Source organism: Hesperophylax consimilis, chromosome 8, assembly GCF_061612785.1.
Source record: "Hesperophylax consimilis isolate HC1 chromosome 8, BYU_Hcon_1.0, whole genome shotgun sequence".
NCBI classification, from domain to species: domain Eukaryota; kingdom Metazoa; phylum Arthropoda; class Insecta; order Trichoptera; family Limnephilidae; genus Hesperophylax; species Hesperophylax consimilis.
Window position 1 is genome coordinate 32,992,518 of NC_142843.1, and position 15,699 is coordinate 33,008,216.

Below are 15,699 nucleotides of genomic sequence, written 5' to 3' on the forward strand. Positions count from 1 at the left end.
ATTCTCTTCAAATCTCATCTTGCTTTCAGGGTCAATATATTATTGTACTTATTAAAATAACCCATTCCGACCCCGTGCAATTAAAGGGGCATGGATATTTGCAGCATTTGATCATATTTATTTGGCAACATTGAGGCATTGGGAAGGCTCCTTGCCAGCTGCTAGCTTCCAGCGAGTCTCCCGGAGAAATAATATCATTTGGTCAGCAAATAATAGAAACAAGATAACAGCTCGTATTATTCACGTCTGTTGTCATGAGCGATGGTGATTCCGTTATTGCCTTATTTTAACTTCCATCTTTTTTTGAGAAAATTGCTGAAATAATTTCTCACCATTAACTCCTGCGCTTCTTACTGCTCAATGTATTTTTCCAAATGCTATTTTCTACAGTGAACTTAATAAATAATAATTAACTTAAACACTTTTTTTTGCAATTTTTGCTTGAAAAATATTATTTAAAAAATGTACTGGTATTGCATATGACCACGATTACAACATTGTAAAAAAATGTCGCTTTATAACAACGTTTCATCTTACGCAGTTCTAATAATAACTCCTTTGTGCTTATCGGAAGAATCTACAGTCAGAAACCATTCAGATTTCTCATTTTTATCCTTTTTCGTTATTTTTGCCTTTTTTCGAAATTTTATTATTTTAATTTGAATTGACCTAAAAAAAAATTATTTTCCATTTAAAAAAATCTTTTGATAATTGTGTGACTTGCTTCTAAAAGGGCCAATGCCAGTTTTTCCGATGCATAAGTTTTTGTGATTTACCTCAAAATTGGGTCATCGTCCGTTTTCTGAAAGAAATATTCGATTTCTAGAAAGGATTTTCCGATCTTCTGTGGACAATGCTACACTACAAAAGTGGTTTTCTTAAAATTAAAACTCACTAAAAGGGGCAAATTCTACATAGTGGGTCTCGTGAAATTTGACATTTAACAATTAACAATAATCGTAATAACCAATGACGTTAAAAAACATCAAGACTTGACATTGTCTCTCATAATTAAATAAAAAAGTGGCAAATTAGAAACATTCTTGTTTCCAGTAAATTATTAATTCTAAATATTCAATGAATATGTGTGTACGGACGAAATAAATGATAGGACCGGCGGTGTTTTCGTAATTTAAAAGTTGCGTCAAATACCACATTATATGTCACGGGTGTGACTGAGATGACAAGACAAGACTCGCTTACATTGAGACGAATACGGAATGCTATATGAGACGACATCCTGCCAGAAGGTTTTCCTTCTTAAATTGTATTTTTTATAATAATAAATAATTTGCGGGTATTTATTGGGTGTTATTCCTTGGCTTTTACTTGTGTTTGCTGAATAATGCAATTTTAACTGTAATTCACATGTGAGGTCATATTGAAACTTTTATTGCAATTTACTTAAAGATAGCACATGACCTTACGCGAAGTGTGATAGTTTAGTAATAAAATTACGAAATCGAAAGTACTACAATTGACGTACTTTTTGCTTGATAACAGCGCGTCTGTAAATATAATCTAACGTCATTGGTAGTAAAAAAGAATCATTGCATTGTTAAACATTTTTGTCAATTCTTGGAGAGCTTTTCGAAATCAACAAAAAAATGAAAGACAACGGAGAAAAGATCTGAAAGCCGAATGTGTTTCTAATGCAAGCACAAACTACCTAACTTTATAATAGGTAGGAAGAAGACAGCACAAGCTCGCATTCACAGACATAGGAATTAATAGACGAGAAGATAAAGGCGAGGGGTAAAATCAACTGTTGAAGAACGAAGGGAGTGAAGATGACTGTGATTCGTCAATAAATCAATCTGACAGTAAATAGGCATCTCGCATTATAATATCACCATTTACTTCTTAAAAGTAAAATCTGCTTTGAATGAATAGACATTTTTACATGGGAGCGCAAATTACTCGCCACGTTATGAACAAATTTGCGAAGTCCAAATTCGGCAAAGTAAGGCAGCTTCTATATTCAGAGTCGTAGTTAGTTTCAGAGTATTTAGTTAAGACACTTTTATAAATGTTCATAATTTACTTCCCAGCAACCAACCAGCTTTGTGTTTCGCGTCCAGACGTTTCTCGATGTGATAGTAACAACTGATTCATATTATACGATGTGAATATGCTTAAAATAAAATAAAATAATGCTTATATATGGAATGTAATACGACAATTGGGTTTATTCTCTTTTTTCGCATCTATTTTTACCAGTTTTCATAGTACAAGTAAACATTTTGCCGTGTTATTTCGTAAAATGAACCGATGATGCCTCGACCATAGTTCGCACAAGAATGATGACGTCACGTTTTCAAATATCACTTGAGGCCGTACGCGAGCCCAGCCGGCTCAATGGAACCGGCATGGGGAGTGGGGATAATACGCTTTTAACACTTCCACCCCGGACCGGGGTTATAATTCTACACTAACTAGAGTTTTAAGCTGTATCTAGATGGTTTTTTACACCATATAACAAATAATTTAGGTAATCTTAGAAAAACTATTCAGCTATCGATCTGCATTTAAAAAATTTATATCGCATTACTACTTTTTAAGATATTAAATAAATTACATCTAAATCTGATAGAATATTTTTTACGGGGCGGGACTTTATAAACGTTTCCACGAACTGGACGAAGATCCTGCCGAAGCCGGTAGCCGAAAGATAAATTTTGCATTGTAATAAAAAGGGCTACACCGTTATAATTGAGTCACGCTAGTATTCTTATTATCACTTTACCATTTTGCTTTACCTAATGATTGACCGGAATTGAAATGGGAGAGGCGGTAACTGGACAATTTTTAAGGGATAGTAAGTAATTTCTTAGTTATTAATGAAAAGGACTTAATCCGAATCGGTGACACAGCGCTTCTCATATGTCCTTTTGAAATACTAAGATATTCACTTGGCGGTCCCAGACCATTTCGTCTGGGTAACATCCGGCGCAGGTGTCCTTATACATTCTATGAGCAACACATTTTAGGAACACAATTAAAATTGCATCTGTCTCTGTTTGTCGTATGAAATACAAATAGACCAGAAAGAGACAATTATTTTTTTAAATTTGTTGGAATTTGGAAGATAGAACTTGCTCAAAAGTTTAAAGTACAGTATGATTGAAGACTGCAGCGAATAAATAGTGTTTTCGGTTATTGCTAACTTGTGTTTTGGTGTTAAATAATTCTCTTTGGGAACGGACCAGTTTCACAGTGCTACGGGCGTCTTCAGATTGGTAAGTACATTTATCTTATGCAATGGCGTATAAAAGTATATGTTTCAGGGGTGTTAACTAACTAACTAACCATCACGCCGTTTCCCCGCAGGGGTAGGCAGAGAGGACGGACCGCCAAACAACTCGGTCTTGGCACACACTCTTTGCCTCATTCACATTCATACATCGTCTCATACATACTCTTCTATTTTTCTGACTCTTGACATGACCCGACTCAAGTATCTGATTCACTTGATCGTGCCATGTCTTCCTCGGGCGTCCCCTACTTCTTACACCATTCACACTTGCGTCATATATTCTCCTTACGCTCCTTTCTTCATTCATTCGCTCTACATGCCCAAACCATCTGAGGGTCCCTTTCTTAATTTTACTCATTACGCTCACATCAGCCTTGCATTCTTTGCGGATATCCACATTACTCACACGATCATACATGGTTTTACCACACGTACGCCTCAGGGATCTCATCTCTACAGCATTCAGCCTACTTTCATCCTTCCTCTGCCAGTTCCATGCTTCACTGCCATACATCAGGGTAGGTACCAGCACTCCATTGTGGACTGCCAGCTTTGCTTCTTTGGACAGCTTTTTGTTGGCGCCTACGGCATTTAACCCACCATTTATGGAGTTACCTGCATTCACCCTTCTTTCAATATCCCTATCAGCCTTCCCATCTCTCGTAAACATACTTCCCAAATACACAAACTCATCCACTTGCTCCAAGTATTCATCATTCACAACTATATTGCACACTGTTTTCATACTCTCTCTTTCAAATACCATGACTTTGGACTTACTTACATTCATAAACATTATTTATTCTCCACAATATTAAAATATTGCATTTTAATAGTTTGCTTTTATTGATGGTATCAGTGTCAAAATTTCTCGGTGTATTATTATTATAACTGCATATTATTGCAGCTTGTTTTTGCGCTTTTACTCAAAATGTTCATTTGGTTCCCATATTCTTTTATTTTATGATAAAAATTATTATATTAATTCTAAATTTATTTTCATGTAAACATTATGTATTCCATTGCTCAAACCATACAATTTATAGAATAATCGTACTACTAGTAGTACTAATAGTACCTACTAGTTTTTCACGCATTAGAATATGACCATATGATTTAAATAGCGCCGTTTTTGTGAAAATTCACCTCAAGAAGCGTTAAATTTAGTCTTAAGGTACGTCCACACCGGTAACGAAATAGCAAAGTTGTATAACAATTGTTTTAAAACATGTATATATGTTGTATAAACTTTGTTGTACAACTTTTATAATTTTGTTATATAACAAGTTACAACTAGCAAACGCGTCCACACCTCATGAAACAAGAAATGCAACACTTTCAATCATTTGAGGATTCAGTAGTAATCATGGCTTCGGAGGAAGAGGTTTTGCTGGCCGCCGCGGCCTGTGTAATTATATCAACTCACCGTCAACCAACTCAGCGCAGATGGTGGGTGCGACCTTCGCTGGAAGCTCGACATCGTTACAGTGGAACTCACCTGATGGAGGATCTGATGGAAGACGGTAGAGATCCCCTTAGTGGGGAAATCAGGGATGATGGGAGTTTTCGGAATTTCGCTCGAATGAGCAGTTCTGACTTTGAATATCTCTTGATCAATGTTGCCCCAACTATTGCAAAGCAGGACACCAATTATCGATGGGCTATACCTGCAAGAGAAAGGCTTGCAGTTACTCTGAGATTTTTGGCGAGTGGTGATTCCTATCAAAGCTTGAGTTACTTATTCAAGATCTCAAAGCAGAGTATTTCCAAGATTGTTCCTGAAGTCTGTAGGGCCCTTATTGTCTTCTTGAAGGATGTAATCAAGGTATGTATATCAATAATTATATTCAAACAAATATTTTATTATGCAAACTTTAATATATATTATGCAAACTTATATACTATTACTTTCAATAATGCTAAATAAAATGAAGAAAAAAAAAACAATTAAAAAGCCAATTACATATCCAGTAAATTCAACGAGTCAGTCGTTGCTTGGTCAACGGGGCTAGGTTCGGCAGATGTGCTAGCTGCAGAGTAAGCATCTGGGCTGACAGCAGAGTAGACTTGCTGGGTACTAGGGTGCAACTGTGGGCTTACGTCACCGTAGAATTGTGGGCTTCCTTGACCGTAGACTTGTGGGCTTCCTTGACCGTAGACTTGTGGGCTTCCATGACCGTAGACTTGTGGTCTTCCGCGTAGATCTTGCCTTTCTGCGTGGTACAAAATGTTAGTAAGTTGATGTTTCGTGTCCACCACCAACATTTTATCTTTCAAATTTCTCAGGGCAATAGCTACTTGTTCCCCAAATACATCAAACTCGTCCCTGGTCCTGGCGCTAAGCTTTTTCATTACATCGTATGCTTCCCTGGCCATACTGTCGTTGTGGGATCTCTTTTTGCTGGGTCTTTTCATTTGAGATGGCGGAAGGAAAGTAGACTGTTCTTGCTCTGTCTGTGTCTCTTCTGGCCCCTATAAAGAAAAACAAATTTCATTAATTCAAAGAAATGAAGTGGGTTGTCAACAATAAGTATATGATGAAATATTTTCTTTTTTTGCAGACCCCAAGCAGTCAAGGAGAATGGCTTGATTTAGCTGCTGACTTTGACCAAAAATGGAATTATCCTCACTGCTGTGGCAGCATTGATGGGAAACATATTACGTTGCAAGCTCCCAAACACAGCGGTAGTGATTATTTCAACTACAAAGGGTATTTCAGTATTGTACTTATGGCCATCGTCAACGCAAACTACTGTTTTACTTATGTCAGCATTGGATGCCAAGGGCGAATATCTGATGGTGGCGTGTTTGGCAGTACAGAGTTCAAGAGGCTTCTTGAAACATCACATTTACATTTGCCAGCGGCAACACCTCTGCCTGGGAGAACACTGCCAACTCCTTACGTTTTTGTGTGTGACGACGCTTTTCAGTTACTGCCAAACATGATGAAACCGTATCCGGGGGCACAAGCAAAAGGTTCGCCACAGAGAATATATAATGGCAGACATAGCAGAGCAAGGCGCACTGTGGAAAATGTATTTGGTATAATGTCAGCTGTATTCAGAGTCCTCAGAAAACCCCTGCTTCTTGAGCCCCTAACTGCAGAAAATGTTGTCCTAACTTGTTGCCTCCTCCACAACTTTCTTCGAAAAAGTCAATCAGCATCATCGTACACCCCCCCTGGGACCTTCGATGATGAAGATACCTCCTCCGGTGAAGTTACACCTGGACATTGGAGAATCGTGGGTGAACCAACAGATACCTTTCTGCGGCTCAGAAGGATCCCGAGAAAACCCTCCGACGTCGGCAGAATGGTTCGTAATGAAATCAGCGCTTTTTTTCAATCTGAAGAGGGATCAGTGCCGTGGCAAAACAGATACTGAATGCGAGGGATTAAGTAGGTACCTACCTACATTGTTTTTCTCCTCCCACTTTCTTCTTAGTGACAAATAATTATTATGTAGGTACCTACTAAATAGGTAGTTAACTACTAAATTAAAGTTGAAAAATTAAACTGTATAAAATGTAATTAAAATTAATTAAAGTTTAATTAAAACTGAAGTGTGTTTACCTGTGCCTGATCTGACGCCTGTGTGGACTCATCTGGTTGCTGCAGTTCACCCGTGAGCTGCTGTCCGACTTCTTGTTGGTGCCTCGGTGTGTTTTTATCTTTTAGAAAAAGCAGAGAGTGGAAATATATCCATTTGGTCTTGTAAGGGGCATCAGCTCCGTCTCCACTCTTCCCTTTTTTCAATTCGCGCTGGAATTGTCCAATTAGCATCCGAACTTTCTTCTCCACCTCATCCACGTTTCCTTCAAAATCGGAAGCTAGATCAGCCCAACCATCTTGCTTTTTATTACGGTTTTTGTATTCATTGTGTTGTGGATCCCAAAGTACTGCTTTCTCACGATACTGCTCAATCAATCTTTCGGTATTCTCCTTCGTCCACTCCATCTCCAAAAGACCTCAAAAAATACCTCACAAAATACACAAAACAAAGAACGCCAGTCAAATTAAAAAAAACTCCACGCACTCAGACACACTCACTTACAGATAGTTCTCCATCAACTGATGGGAGGACACTGAAAGGTGGGTTGTTTGTTTTTTGTGTTTTTTTTTTTTGTTTTGTTGTGTGTGTGGACGAGCTTGCAACTTGTTATACAACCAAGTTATCTAATTCCTTTGATCTTTACCGACAACCTCTGGGTAACATGTAACCTGCTATAAAAACAGAAAAAAAGTTACACAACATCGTGTTATACAACATTTTTCAGTTGAATTTCTAACAAGTTACATAACATTGGTTATATAACTCTTTGTAACACGTTTTGTTACTGGTGTGGACGCACCTTTACATTAATTATAATTAACAAAAAGGTATCATTTAATTCTTTTCTTTATGTGAAATAATAATTTCAAGATGTTTTTGTTATTTATTTTATTTTATCTTCGTTATTTGATAGATCATTAAAAACATAAAAATGTAAACACATAATCAACGGAAGGCACCCATGGTTATTTTTTGGATGCATAAATTTTCGATTTGAGATATTTTGAGAATATCAATCTCAGATGGGAAGGCTGATAGAGATATTGAAAGATGGGTAAATGCAGGTAACTCCATTAATGGAGGACTGAATTCCGTTGGCGCCAACAAAAAGCTGTCTAAAGAAGCGAAGCTAGTAGTCCACAGTGGAATGCTTGTACCTACCCTGATGTATGGCAGTGAGGCATGGAACTGGCAGATGATGATGATGAAAGTAGACTGAATGCTGTTGATATGAGATCCCTGAGGAGTATGTGTGGTAAAACCATATTTGATCGTATGAGAAATGTGGAAATCTGCAAAGAATGCAAGGCTGATGTAAGTGCAATGAGTAAAATTACAATATGCCCATGCTATTGATTATATTACGACTGGCAATTTAATGTTATTTTTCTTGGAAGCCTCGAACCAGGTGAAGGTAGTTATAATGTGTTGATTGTTTTGAGAAAGGAATTGTGGAGCGGGAAAACGAAAAATTAAAAACAATCATTGATTATAAATTTTATGAATAAAAGTGTTGTTTTCTAATACACTACACATATATTAATAGTAGGGGCAGGTAGGTAGGTACTTACGACTTTTAGAAAACCTATTTTGGATAAAACGAGTAATCGCTCTAAGGAGAAAATTTAGTTTTTTGTGCTCGCTATAACCAAGTTTGACTGTATATATATATTCATATATCGTCTCATATATATATATATATATGAGACGATATATGAATGTGAATGAGGCAAAGAGTGTGTACCAAGACCGAGTTTTTGGCGGTCTGTCCTCTCTGCCTAGGTACCCCTGCGGGAAACGACGTGATGATTAGATATTTAGTTAGTTATTATTGAAAAGTAAGTGGGTTGATGCTACATAATTACTTTTTTCTGATTACAGATTGCAGGCTCTGATTGCAGATTCAGTTACGATATCAAGTTTACCTACTTACTTTTTAAATTTACACAATTCTAAAAAAATGCCCAAAAAATTTTTAAACGCTGAGCAGGTGCGAGCGTTATTAGAGAAAGACTCTGGTAGTGATGAGTCAAACAGTGATTTTGAATTTGAAAACATTCAAAACACATCGGACATTGAAGATCATGTTTCTTTTGAAAGTTCTTCTGAAAGTGAATCCGACACCTCTGACGAAGATGCCGAAAAGATTACTGATGAAACGGAAGAAAAATCTTTTACTTCCAAATCTGGATTTAAGTGGAGTTCCGTTCCTCCGACACAATCCCGTAGTAGGCAACACAATATTGTTTACTCTCGTCCTGGCCTGACAAATGAAAGCAAAAATATTTCATCTATTGGAGACGCATTTTCATTGTTTATTACTGACGATATTCTCAAAGAAATAGTTACTGAAACCCAACGTTTTTGTGTGAGGGAAAACAAGGGCACAGCCGATGATGCATCAATTTCTACGGATGAAATTAAATCCTTTATCGGCATATTGCTTGCTGCTGGGAGAAACCGTTGCAGAAAGATGCAGTTGAAAGAGTTGTGGACAACGAATGATCTATTTAGGCAATTTTTTTATACAGCAGCTATGTCTAGAGATAGATTTGCATTCTTATTTAGTACTCTACGATTTGATGATAGAGTGACTAGGCACGAAAGAATCGCACAAAGTGGGACAAAACTGGAGGCGATAAAATCAATTTATGAAAATTTTAACGCAGCTTGCACTAGAAATTACTCCCCGGATTCCCACATCACCGTAGACGAACGTTTGGCGACGTACCGGGGATCATGTCCTTTCCGTGTATACATGAAAAGCAAACCTGGACGATACGGAATTAAAATATGGGTGGCAGCTGATGCCAAAACAGCCTATATTTTAAATACTCAAGTATACACGGGCAAAATTGGCAATGCCCGAGAAGTAAATCAGGGGTTACGAGTCGTAACTGACTTAGTAGCACCATATTACGGTTCTGGAAGAGGTGTTACGACAGACAACTTTTTCACGTCAATACCTCTTGCCAATAAATTATTGGATAATAATTTGACGCTGACTGGTACATTGAGGTCGAATAAAAGAGAAATTCCAAAAGAATTTTTACCTTCTCCGCAAAGGGAATTACATACAAGCCTTTTTGGTTTTACCGATGCACTTACAATTGTTTCTTATGTGCCGAAAAAGAAGAGTGCAGTGGCTCTTCTTTCAACCGAATTCCACGACGACAAAATTTCATCAGCGTCAGAGTCAAAAAAGCCAGATATAATATTACATTACAACTCAACAAAGGGGGCTGTAGACACCGGGGACAAAATGACAAGGGAATATTCCTGCGTTAGGTCGACAAGAAGGTGGCCATTTCGTATTTTCATGGAGATTTTAGATATGGCTGCCTTGAATGCTTATGTTATTTGGATCACTAAATATCCAGAATGGCATTCAAATGACCGAAGCAGACGAAAAATCTTTATCAGGGAGTTGGCCATGGACTTAGTGAAAAACAACATTAAAAGTAGAAAAGAAAGCGGTGTAAAATTTCACAAAGCGCAGCAATACGGCTTCGAATTATTTGAAAAAGTTATGCCGAGCACAAGCGACGATATTGTATTAAATGAAGTACAAGTTTTACCTACCAAGGCAATACGAAGACGGTGTTATCTTTGCCCGCGCAACATTGATAGAAAAACTAAGCTGTGTTGTTATACTTGCAGGAAATCTATTTGTGTTCTGCACAGGGTCCAAGAAAATTTTTGTACTAACTGTAAAACTATCAAGGACAATGCCAATAATGAATGTTGTTAAAATAATAAAAGTTGCTTAGGACGGATCTTTTGACAGATTTTAAACAATTCATCAAATTTTGATGTTAATTTTCAGGTTCTGCGAAAGTTCTATTCAAGTTCCGATATTATTTCAGTTCTGTGAAGTACCTGGCCTATACTGATATCATAACAGAACTTGAATAGAAATTTCATAGAACTTTAAAATTAACAAACAATCTGTCATTTTTGTAATAAGCATATCCGACCTTTAGAAATTTCTTCTATTATTCACTTTTTCTAGTATTTTTGCTGTTTCTTTTCAAGTCATCACTATACTAATGGTGCCATGATCTGCAATTTTAGGTTTGTCTAGTATTTTAGAATTTGTTCACGTTCATTTGATTACACAAACTCAATTAGTGTACTGGTTGTTTGTGTTATCTTGGTGTATTCTCAGTCGAATTGTTTCATTTTTAAAATGATCACGTTGGAAAATATTTTGCATAAAAATCCGTTTTGTTTATTTCATATTAATATTATAGTTTTTAATAATAAATTACGTGTATTTTAAATAATTAAAGCATTCATGATAGTGCATGTAGTCACTTACTAACATTTGGTAAATGAACAACATATTTTTCTATAAGAAAACAAACATTTTTCGACCATATCTTTTGTGCTTTTAATCATTTCTCTGTTTATCACTTTTTTATAAGAAGTCCCTCTACTGTTTTAGACGTGGTGCACTTTTCTCATTTTCCATTTAAATTTATGTATAAAGGTTTCAATTGCTCAAAGCATAGTGGTCATTTGGAAATTGTTAATTTATGCGATTGTTTATTGATAACTTGATATCAATTTTACAATGTTTTCCAGAACATCTAGTTCACTTTTGCAGTCTTGTGCAATAAGTATATATCCAGGAGTCATTACGCTATAATATCTTACAAGTGAAATGTTGTCAAAAACCGGACATAATATCCAATAGTTACTGTACCTTCTTATAACATTATATTTTATGTTTTTCCATCAAATTACGCAAAAATTGTGTTGTTAACGTCAGCTTGTTTTTGTTTTGTCTTCTTTTATAAATATGATCCCAATTTTAGATTAGATTATTTCTTGGTAATCACTTTGCATTTCATTTTTTCATACAATTTATTCTGGAGTATATTTATTCGATTTACCAATAAATTAAAGTTTGGGATATGTATGTACCAAAATTAATAGCTGACAGAATTATTCGCTATTTAATAATGCTGATTTTATTCCATGTTGTTTGGGTTTAACTTTCATCGTGTTGTGTGTGTTTTTCTAAATTGTGAATTTTTATTTAAAAAGTTATTGTCTTCTAGCTAGGTTATAATTTTCGTTTATTTCATCTTCAATTTTGGGAACTCGTGCCGTGTGTATATGTTACATTCCACTTGCTCAAGAAAAAAAATTCTTTGTAATAATACGATAAAGAGTAAATATCTTACATTTCAAGTTGTGATTTTCATCACGCGATTTGTGTATAATATGTAAATATAACGATCGTCCAGTTGATTAGTCAGACATCTCCGAAGAATCGGAATTTGAGTTGAGTATACAGTTATATGTAAAATGAAAAAACAAACAAAATATATGTTTTCTGGGTTATTTGTAGAAAATTTAAAAATGTCGTACTAATGTACCGAACCGTTATACTTCCCGGTGTTATTTTTTTATAGCATATTTAATTTATAAAATACAGACACATGTAAATAATATTTGGTTTATGGCGAGCATTCGAACATTGCTTTCCTCATTATCTCAAAACTTTGTATTTAGAGATGTCTGACTAATCAACTGGATGATCGACATGTCTTGTTTACCAGTAATAGGTATGTTCATTATACTATATGTGTAATAATTTTTGCTAATATCTAATGTTTGTTTCATAAAACTCATTTATTATAAAGTAGGTACCTACCTTATGTGTTTCCAAAATGTTGAGGTGTATTTTTGTAAAAATATAATATTTTGAGGTGTGTTTTTTGTCTTTTTGTAAATTTCTTCATTTTACTACGATATTATGTGTGTAAGATATTTTAAAATTATATTAAAATTATGTTTTATATTACGAATGTCTTTTTCTATTTTCTATTATAATTTTGCAATTTTCAGTTTATTTAATCAATCCCTATAAATGGTCACCATAAAAGAGATAGCCTCCTAGTATGATGACGTTTCTATTCTAAATGGTGGTTTTTGTTCAGGGCAATACTGAACGCATTTCCCATCCTTGGCCGTGCGGAAAATATATTATATTAAATGCATTATATTTTATGAATTATTTATGAAATATCACATAATTATTGAATTAATTTGCGCTTGCTGGGATTTTGAACCCGCGACCCAGAATCTCAACCATTTGACCATGGGGGCCGTCATTACTAAGAAAAAGAGAGAAATTCTCCGGTTTCTCATATGTATCCTATTACGAGTTTATAAATACCGTTTCCAGATCTCTCATAAATATTGTTTATCAAAAACGGGGAATTCTCAGGCTACAATAAAAAAATATTTATTTCAAGATTGGATTTCAATACTTTAAAAATACCTTATTTTTAACAATTTGAAGTTATTAAAAATACCTTATTTTTTACAATTTTATTTGATAAAACATTACAAAACAAAACCATTCACCGTTAAAAATGTAAAACATACCTACATAAATGGATCAGTGAAAAACTATAAACTCAATATATACCTATTCAAGCAAACGCATCATTTATGATTACAGGTTAACTGCGGCACGATGCTAGATGATACTCTAAATGAAATTATAATAAAAACAATCAGAAATAAGATATTAATTATTTTTTTTTTTGTAAACTAATGTTTAAGACAAGAATTTTTTTTCATAGCACAAAGGGTAACATTTATTTATAAGCAATAATTATTAGCTTGAAACACTCATCCACATTGAAAAATCTCCCGAGAAAAGATACATAATAATAATAAGAATAATTGTAGAAATAAAATAATTTAATACCTACATTAAATATCAACATACAACATTTGTTTCAAAATATTTAACATCCGTACCTAGTTTAGTAGTACGTAGTAGTTTTCATAAACTATAAAAGTAAAAAATACATATCCATCATTTACAGACCACCCTATGCAAGAAACTAGCCACCCACGTCGACGCTTAATCGCCAATCGGCAGTCGAGATTCGGAAACGAGGCGCGATGCTTGCTACGTACCCGCCTTCTCCGTTTTCTTTGAAAACATATGCGTTATGGTCTAAATTCATTAGAACATTAATTATGACTTTATTTATGAAACGATTTTGATAATGACTACTGAAATATGTAATATATACTTCCCTCTAATTATAACCAAAACAAATTTCATCGAATTATGTCATTAACACCTTTTAATAAGCAAAACAAATTGGGGGACTGAGTGACCCCGCTTCGGATCCAATGTGATTTTTTTCTTTCCGGGACGAAAGGGTTAATCACTTAGGGCAGGTCTACTAATATTCATATGTCTATGCTCGCATTTCAAATAGTTAGATAGGCAGAATGCTGGCAAACTTTTCGGCAACTTTATCGGCTTTCGCCCATAATTTATCAATATTATTTTTGTGTTGGGGACAGGTTTACAAAAATGATTTTTTTAATTTCTTTTCACTTTAGCAACTATTTAAACATTGTACGTACAAAATATGAAATTAAATATAATATGCATAGTAAATTGTATTTCTTAGTCCTCCTCACTAGGGTGACCTGTGCTGAGGCGGAATAAAGTTATTCATTTCTGTTTTATTAGTTTTCTATTTCGTTTTTAATGTTTTTTTTATTTCAAAGTGAAAAAAAAAACACCTACCTAAATATAATGCTCCTATTTCAACCACATTCAGGGACTTGCAGGCAGAGGAATCACAGGAGCCATGCGAACCACTCCAATACTAGCCATGGGGGTGCTGCTGAATCTTCCCCCACTAAACTTAGAAATAGAAGGGGCAGCGGTGGCGGCAGCCTACAGAGGGAACTAAGTATAACTGTAGGAACATTTTACAGCCATCTATACCTGCGCACAGGAGAATGTACGAATCGGGTACAGGAATAAGAACAAAAGCATATGCTCTGATAGCCAGGCAGCCCTAGTGACGCAGGAAAGTATCTGATGCGACTCCAGACTGGTGATGGAATGCAGGACTATTCTTGAAGAACTTGCTACGATCAATAAAATGAACTGGTAGGACCACTAATGGGACACTGCCATCTCAGGAGACATGCAGTTACTGGGAGTGGAAAACACCAATAGATACAGTAAATGTGAAGAGGATGAAGAGACTCCAATGCACCTATAATCCCGCACTGGTGTGAACAAGGCTCGGATACCTGGAAAGACACATTGTAGAACCAGAAGACATTGCCACATGAAAGCGGCGTGCCCCAGGGCTCACATCTAGGACTAATTATTTTTAACATATTTATAAATGACGTTACAAATGTATTTACACGTGTCTTTATTTTGATGTTTGCAGATAATATGAAAATTTACCGAATTATTGACAATATTAATGACTGCTTAATATTAAAATCAAATCTCATTAGCTTTTCTGATTGGTGTATCCTAAATAAATTAACCCTTAGTGTAAAAAAGTGTTAAGTCATGAGATTTAAAGGAAGAAAAACCCATTTATTTTTCACATACTATATGAACAATCAAGTCTTACTGCACAGTGCAGGGAATAAATATCACATGAACACCGACGGTGATGAATGTCTATCAGCCTATAAAAACATTGTTATTAAATCTGTATGTCTATCTTGATAGCTTTGTAATGTTTATAAATTTTCAATGTATCTAAATTTATAAGAATGTGCATCCTATAGTTTACTCTGTTTGTTGCTTTTAAGTTAATATTTTTATACTTGGTACTTATTTTAATTGTTATATCTCTTTACTCTTTGATTATATCAAATGTATTTTTAATTTTATCATATGTAAAAGCCATAATTGGGCGTGTACAAACAAATAAATAAATAAATACAAAAAAATAAATGAAAATGTGAATGAAAATCCAAGGAAAACGTTGGTGAACTTAACGTTCTTATAATTCCTGCTTATAAAAACATTAAATTAATTTTATACAAAATCAATTAAATATATTTAGGGAGCCATCATGATCAAAGGGG